The sequence below is a fragment of the Rhipicephalus sanguineus genome, chromosome 10 (assembly GCF_013339695.2).
Source record: "Rhipicephalus sanguineus isolate Rsan-2018 chromosome 10, BIME_Rsan_1.4, whole genome shotgun sequence".
In the NCBI taxonomy this organism is placed as follows: domain Eukaryota; kingdom Metazoa; phylum Arthropoda; class Arachnida; order Ixodida; family Ixodidae; genus Rhipicephalus; species Rhipicephalus sanguineus.
The window spans coordinates 83,391,564-83,398,933 of record NC_051185.1 but is presented as its reverse complement, the minus strand read 5'-3'; the positions used below and the strand labels follow the sequence as shown (position 1 = coordinate 83,398,933).

The window sequence follows — 7,370 nt, the reverse complement described above, 5'->3', positions numbered from 1 at the left end:
TGCGCGTCATATTGCACAAACGCGAAAAATGCCCCGTTTTCGGCATATAGAAATAAAATAAACATATATCTATCGTTCCTGTGTTAGCTTTTATTAATCGCATAGCATGACATGACACCGAGAAACTGGGCATTGATCGTGAAGCCACTGCAGTTCTAGTTATTCAAACGGGTGACGAGCGCATAGGGGTGGTCAGAAGTTGCAGCGCGGCCTGGAAACTTTTGTCCACCCCTGTACGTACATACCCTTGCGAACGGTAAACACTACACAAGTCCACAACACGGCATTGAAGAGTGTGCGAACAAGGAAAATGATTCGAGCCGCGTGTTTTGGGGATTTTGCTGATCTTACGTTGGCAACGCTGTGAATAAAAAAATTGAGGGAGAGCGTGACAAAGAAAGAGAGTAGCGCGGTCACTGCGTACTGGGAAAGGGGGAGAAAAAGGGAGCTTTCGCCCGCCTCCCGGTTTGTTTTCGTGAATGGTGGTTGCATGCGCTTTGTACTTGCGTTGCGTTTGTATCTTTCCCAGTCAGAGCGGCTGTATTTGAACATTTCTCGCAAGAACTACAGTCCTGTTGGTGTTGCATCTCGTCAATTAAAGTGTCGTGCTACGATGGCTACACTGCGAACTACTAGAGGAAAGAACTTTGGCAGTGCGCATGTGGCAACCTTTTCAGCTAGCGTCGCTGGAAATGCCAAGGTGAGATGTATCCAGCGGCCCTGTTTGCTGCCTGATTTTCATTTGGCTCATTCTCCTTTTTCCCTCGACGCGTTTTTGGGCCACAAGACTCTCGTAATCGTTATCAAGGCCAGCGGTAGAAAGTGTAACGCTACAGAGCGCGTTTGAACGGACCTAGCGCGCTTCTAGCGTTGCGCTCACGGCAAAAGTTCTGAGCGTGCCGCTTGCTTCGTAAGTTCAGTGACAGCGTGTATGTATGACGTACGGTGTAAAGAACGCTTCCAGCATAAACTGTGCAGTATTATTTTACGGTTCATCTTCTATGATCGTGCAGATTCCCGAAATGCCTCTTCACCGTCGGCAGTATCCGCCGCTGTGTACTGGTTATGGTGCTTCACTGCTGACCCGAAAAGGTCGCGGGATGGCCGCGGCAGCCGTATTTTCGATGTAGGCGAAAATGTTTGAGGCCCATGTACTTAGATTTAGGTACACGTTAAAAAAAAAAAAACCTCAGGGGGTCGAAATTTCCGGAGCCCTTCACTGCGGCGTCCCTCGTAATCATATCGTGGTTTTGGGACGTTAAACTCCAACAATTATAAGGGAGTTTTCGAATAGGGGCCCCAAAGAAGTAGCGTCGATGCCAGTGTGCATGCGCAAGACCCAAACAGCGTTTGGGTTTTGCGTTGGGGACGCTATTTCTCGAATTTAGCGGGAGCCCCAAAGCCTGCCCCAAAAGCCTTGGGTCAAACAAACATGACGGCACCCACTGAAGCGACGGCTCTTGGCCAAGACTAGAGTGACCTAGAATAGGGGGAGTGTGCAAGGTGCCGCAGACCCTATTCGAAAGCTCTTAGCTCCTGCTTGACCCAAAGCGAGCACCCGCAAAGGGCTTTGGTGCCCCAAACTTTTGGGGCCCCTATTCGAAAACTCCCTATACATAGTTTTCACGGACGTCATGCGACGTCACCACAGCCACTTCCGCTTTGCTCAGCCGCCATGTTTGGGAACCTTTCGAGACGCTGCTAACCCGGCTACCGTGTTGCGGCAGCTGGCGCGCACATTTTCCAGTGTTGTACTTGGCGCCACAGCCATGATGATTTGTGCGATGTTCGGCTGTCGTAGCAGAAGCAAGACTTCTGCGAAACCGACCCACAGAGAGTCAGGCACCGGCATGTTTTGTTTGCCGAAGGTTATCACCAAGCAGTGCGAGAGAACGCGGGCTCTCTCAGAAAGGCGCCGGAACGTTTGTCTGGCCCGCATAAATCGGAAAGACTTGAAGAACTTGGACAACATTCGCATCTGTGGTCGCCACTTTATTACAGGTAAAACTTTAATTGCAGTAGTTTAAACGGACTTCTTTTTCTTTTCAATTACTTTGATAAAGCTATCGCTACTTACGGCTGCGAGTCGCGCGCCGCCGATTTCTCAAGCTCCTAAGATTATGGGGCAGTTTACATCTTTCCGTACGCGCAATGCCACTTGATAAGCTACTAGCCTGTCCGCGAATTTGCAGGCAAACCATCTCAACTGATGGACGAAACGAATCCGGACTGGGCGCCCACACTTCACCTAGGATACCTAAGTGAATGAGGTGCGGCTTCAACATTGTCTGCGCGGTACGCCCGACGCAAGGTACGTGTCGCGAAAGAAGCGGCAGCCACTGCAGCGAGTGTCACATCCTGTGAAGTATCTGGGGACGGAGAGCCTTCAACAGACTGCGACGGGCCTGAAGCGCACACACTCGCAAGAAGCGGCCTGGGCAAGAAGCTGTTTACACACTCACCTTGGCCGACGACACGTTGTGACGGCAACTTCCCACTCGTAAAACAATTGTGCGCATCTAAGGACTTGTGAGACTTCATTTGCTGCAAAGAAATGTAGCTGGTTGACAGTACCAGGTAGTTTATAATATCCACGTGCGTCGTTGGTGGCAGTACCGCAGTACCTCGGCATCCGTGGTCGCGTCCACACCGCTGCACATGGCAATTTTCGCTTCATAACGCACTCTGGTGGGTCCTACGAGCTCGTCGAAGTAACCGGGACAAAAATTCCATTTCGTGCACAAGTGTCGCCTGCGAAAAATGCCGCCGGAACGTGCGCTGATGCAACCGCACGCTGGCTTTGCGGCTACGGCGTGTGCTCGTAGGCGCCCGGTGATGGCGGCGACTGCCCAACTAGAGTCCCGCACACCGGATATGACGTCATGTGAAAACTATGTATAGTCGCGACACGGTTAAAATGTCAAGTACTGTAGTTGCCACTTCACGGACCATAAGGTGAAGCCTCTTGTTGTCGGGCAGAAGAGGCCGGTAGAACAGCAAGTTGAAGAGGAGTAAGAAGAAGGTGTGCAACAAGGACGAGATGATGTAAGAATTGCTGAATATAGGGGCGTGCCTGTGTGGATCCCGATTTAGGTGACAAACATTGCTGCGATAGATGAAAATACTCTTGAAAAGGGCGGAAAAATTTCTTCCAGGTATGTCCTGGAAGAAGGGAGAATTGCAGGAATGTGCAGTGATTTCGACTACATTGAGTGAAAGTGCCAGTGTGTGTGCAGTGACTAAGATATTCAACGTCTGTGAACGCTGAAAAAGCACGGGTGCTAGTTACTTCTAGCATGCACAGGGTGTTGACGTAACGTAGAATGGGAAGATCGTTGTGTCACATGAACTGTCTCCAGTATTGGCCTGCCGTAGTCAGCTGGTCAATCCCACAGCCATTGTCATGGCAAGTACGTTGATCCCAAGACAGTTTGAAATGTTTTTTTATTTGGCAGTTGCAGAAGCCGACTTGTGTTTTGAGGGTGTGTTTGTTGCCAAACGTGAACCGAGGTGTTCGAGATACACGTTCTGCTACAGATTTGCTGGTTGGTGGCTCTGTTCTCTATGAAATAATGCTATAAAACAACAAAAGCTACCTATGCACCTTCAGTGCAATGAATAAAGAGCATCGCCACACACCATTAGTGTGCGATGCTCACAGTGATTAGCTTGCACGAAGTATATGGATGTTACGGATGTCCACACGAACATCAACAAACATGGTTGATGGCTTCTGCACAATTGTCCTGTGTCACCGTTGACAGAAAAAGAATGAAGAATAAGTAAAAGATTAAGCGCTAATTCGCAATGATGGTGTCGAATTGCAAAATAATTTATTGAAGACCTTAACCAAGAAAGTAATAAAGCAGGACTAAATATGAATACTGAAGTAGAAATTTTATTCTTCAACAAGAAAAAATGTTACGAGAACGATAGGTAAAATCTGTAAGAAAAGCTTGAGCGGCTCTGACTCCCAAGTGCACAGGGTAGCTTAAAAACGTGTGGCTAAGGTAGTACGACCTACTAGGAGTAAAATGTTTGACTTACAAATCATCTCTTTCAACAAAGGGGATTGTGAAGCAGGCATAAAGAAAAAAAGAGGGAGTGGCCGTATCACGTCATTATACATACACTAAACACAGTTTGTTTGGTGATATACCACATATGTTAATGTTATGTTTCTTTATTGTTTGGTTCAGATGTGTAGGCACTTGAAATTCTAACACTTGGTTCCCATAATTTCTTCTGCATTTGGATACATACCACACTTCATGATGGTGCAGTGATGGAAGTGCTGCTCCAAACTGCTCCAAAAGAGAAATGCTGCTCCAAAGTGTAACATTTGTTAGTAACTGCTCCGAAATGGCGTTGGGAACTGAAAACAATGAACTTGAGTCGTGCGACCATCCAGCGAGCCTAAACAAAACCAAAAACAAGCTGTATACTATCATCCTAATATGCTAGTATGCAGCTTGAATACTAGCTGTGTACTAGCATATTGACAATGCCACAAGTACTGGCACTATATATATCTGACAAGCAGACTACTTTGGTAAAATGTATGGGAAATTAGTTCGACATTATACTGATTACTAACTTCTGCTGTGACGACTTTGATGTGCGACTGATTACATGTACCACTTTATCTGCTTTGACATCATCTGTGCCGCAAGAACTGGCATTTTAAGTGAATAGCTCATTTAGCTGTCTTTTTGATTTTCAGTGCTGGCTATTTTGGTGAAATATGAAAATAACATAATTTTATGATCTCGTACCAATTATAAACTGCTGCTTTGGCTATAGTTACATCCGATTATGGCTACTTTTATAATTTGGTGCACAGCTTTATCACTTTTATATTATTTCTGGCACTAGTACTGGTATTTTAAATATGTGTAGCTCATCTTAGCGTTCAGTGACCATCCAACTGCCTAAGTATTTGTTTCTAGCAACATGCAGTGATTATTGTATGTGCAACATTTATAATAATAAATATTAATATTTATGAGATGTTTAAATGATGTTTTAAACTCCAGGAGTCGTTTTGAATATTTTGCCATATGCTCCGAAAAGACGAATAGCTGCTCCAAACTAGCATTTTTTCTGCTCCAAAAAGCAAAGTGTCGCTTCCATCACTGATGGTGTACATTAAAATCAAGGAAGTTCTTAGCCTTGCTACACTTGTAATGGCATACCATAAAAACCTGAGCAAGTAGTGCCCCTACCTGAGCAAGCGCCCTCCTCCCTTTTTCTGGAATTTTAAATGTCGGCCAATGACCGAGCAAGCCCCCCCCCACCCCTCCTGCCCTCCCGCCCTTTTCACTGCTTCATTCAGTGTTTTTATTCGCTTGACAAGGGCTAACGACAGTGAATGCATGCCTATTAAAAAACGCATTTCATTGGAAGCACATGTGGCTCTATACGTGTGGGATGTGTGTTTCATCCCACACATATAGTTTGAGCTTTCTGCTCATTCTGGATTGAGTTTTCCTAAAGTGTATTCACTGATATGTGCAATGGACAATGCTGAACTACAAAGAGGCACCAGAAAAATAAGGATAAGCCAAGTTCAATTCCTCATACTACGTGAAAACAGCCATATAAAGGAGCTCAGAAATGTATGCTACGTAAGATTATAGAAAGTACTTAGAGCAAGCATTCACCATATGGTTGTCGAAACAAATAGTTACCATTTCCTTGGCTTCTGTCATCATTGTCAGCCCATCCTGTGTCCTTTGTCTAACCACTCCTGTCACACATCGTAAGCATCCTCTTTTTTTTCAGTGCATATGCTCATCTAATAATATTACTGACTTTGCCTCCGCATTCTTTTCTGTGCATAGGGTCATTTAATGACACAGGCTGACTTTGCCCCGCATTCTTTTCTTTTCAATGCATATGGTCATTTAATGATATGTGCTGACTGGGCCTTCGCATTGTTTTTTGTTTTTCAGGGCATATGCTGGTGTAGGTGCTGCTGCTGTAAGTCAAGCCAAAGGCAGGAACGGTGCTTTGGCCACTGAATGATGGTGGGAACATCTTGAAGTGGATTACGGTGGCGGAATGGGCTTGTTGACCAATCATCATTGGAATGGTATGTGGATAGCGCAACAAGACTTGGACACAAGAAGAAATACACTTGTCTTCATTTCTTCCTGTGTGTATGTCTTTCTGCACTGTCTAGATACCATTCCACCAATCTTGGAAGTGCACGCATTGTGATGCGGCGTGTGGTCGTGTGGTCCTGTTAGTGGTGAACGAGCAACTGCGGTATCCCCTTACTGGCCTGCTGTGTCACCAGCAGGAACATGCCGACTGCAAGATCTTCAACTTCTTCCCGTGCCCCAGCACTGTGCGAGTGAGCAGAACCTCACGTGCCGCGTCAAGTGAGTAGCACTAAAGTCCCTGAAACTTCGTAAAGTAGCGACACTTTCCTCCTCCGCTCGCGTTCCTCCTCGTTCTCCTCTCCTTCGCACTCTCTTTTCGAGCATGGCGCCACCTACCTTGCTCTTGCGTAGCAGACGACGCTTCGCAAAGGGAGCGCGCGCTTGCCAGGCGGCGCGCTTTAAGCATTCGCACTAGCCGTCTAGGTCTTTGTATCTTTTTTTTTTAATTTTATGTCGTTTAGGAGATGTCAGGACACGTTTGTAAAGGACATGTGTGATGTTGAACGTTAATGTCCCGCTCTACATGAAGCCTTCTGAAACCTATACGTTGTACACGTCGTCCTCGCGAGGCGAATTCGCCGCGCATACCAATGACGCACTGAGGCTGCCAGTACGCACTAGAGGTAGCCGTTCCGAAGTATCGGTTGGGTAAATATAGTTAACGCCGCTATACGTGCCTGTATCATGTAGCACTGTACATTGCAATAAAAAAGGGCGTATTTGAGGCGTCTCTTTCCTACAAAATAATATCCAGCATCTGGCTCACTTGTTGTTTCTTTTTCACCAAATCTCTGCGCTCGCTATTTTCTGTTAACTGTTTAGCAACCTCACAAAAAGGGTGTGCTATGGGGCGTATTTCTGTCCCGAAACAATAACTATCAATCTCGCGCGCCTTTCCTTGCATTATCGCTGGGCGCGCCCTACTTTCAGGTCACGAATGACGTGCGTGTTAATAAAAAGCATCCTTGATAGGAAAGTGCCGAGCGCCGAGTTTTCAAGAAAGGAAGCGCAAACTAGCCAGAGGACGGTTATTGGTGAGGGGCAAGAAGACTCCACAAAAAGTGCGGACAGTTTTTAGAGTGGAAGAAACACATGGGCAATGGGTGTTGGCTGTATTAAGAGTGGCGACTATTATTTATTTAGAAAATGACTGTCAGTGCAAGCAGCAGCTCGGAGCTTCATTGAAAGAAGAATGCGCCAGAA

The 7,370-nt window shown here is 46.2% G+C and overlaps 1 long non-coding RNA gene across 1 annotated transcript; it reads left to right on the top strand.

Annotated features, from left to right (window-relative positions):
• Positions 1 to 432: 432 nt before the first annotated feature.
• LOC119372179 (uncharacterized) lies at positions 433 to 6,293 on the top strand. Its single transcript, XR_005179454.1, has 3 exons — positions 433 to 700; positions 5,955 to 6,094; positions 6,185 to 6,293. It is a non-coding gene; the product is annotated as an uncharacterized LOC119372179 (long non-coding RNA).
• Positions 6,294 to 7,370: the final 1,077 nt, after the last annotated feature.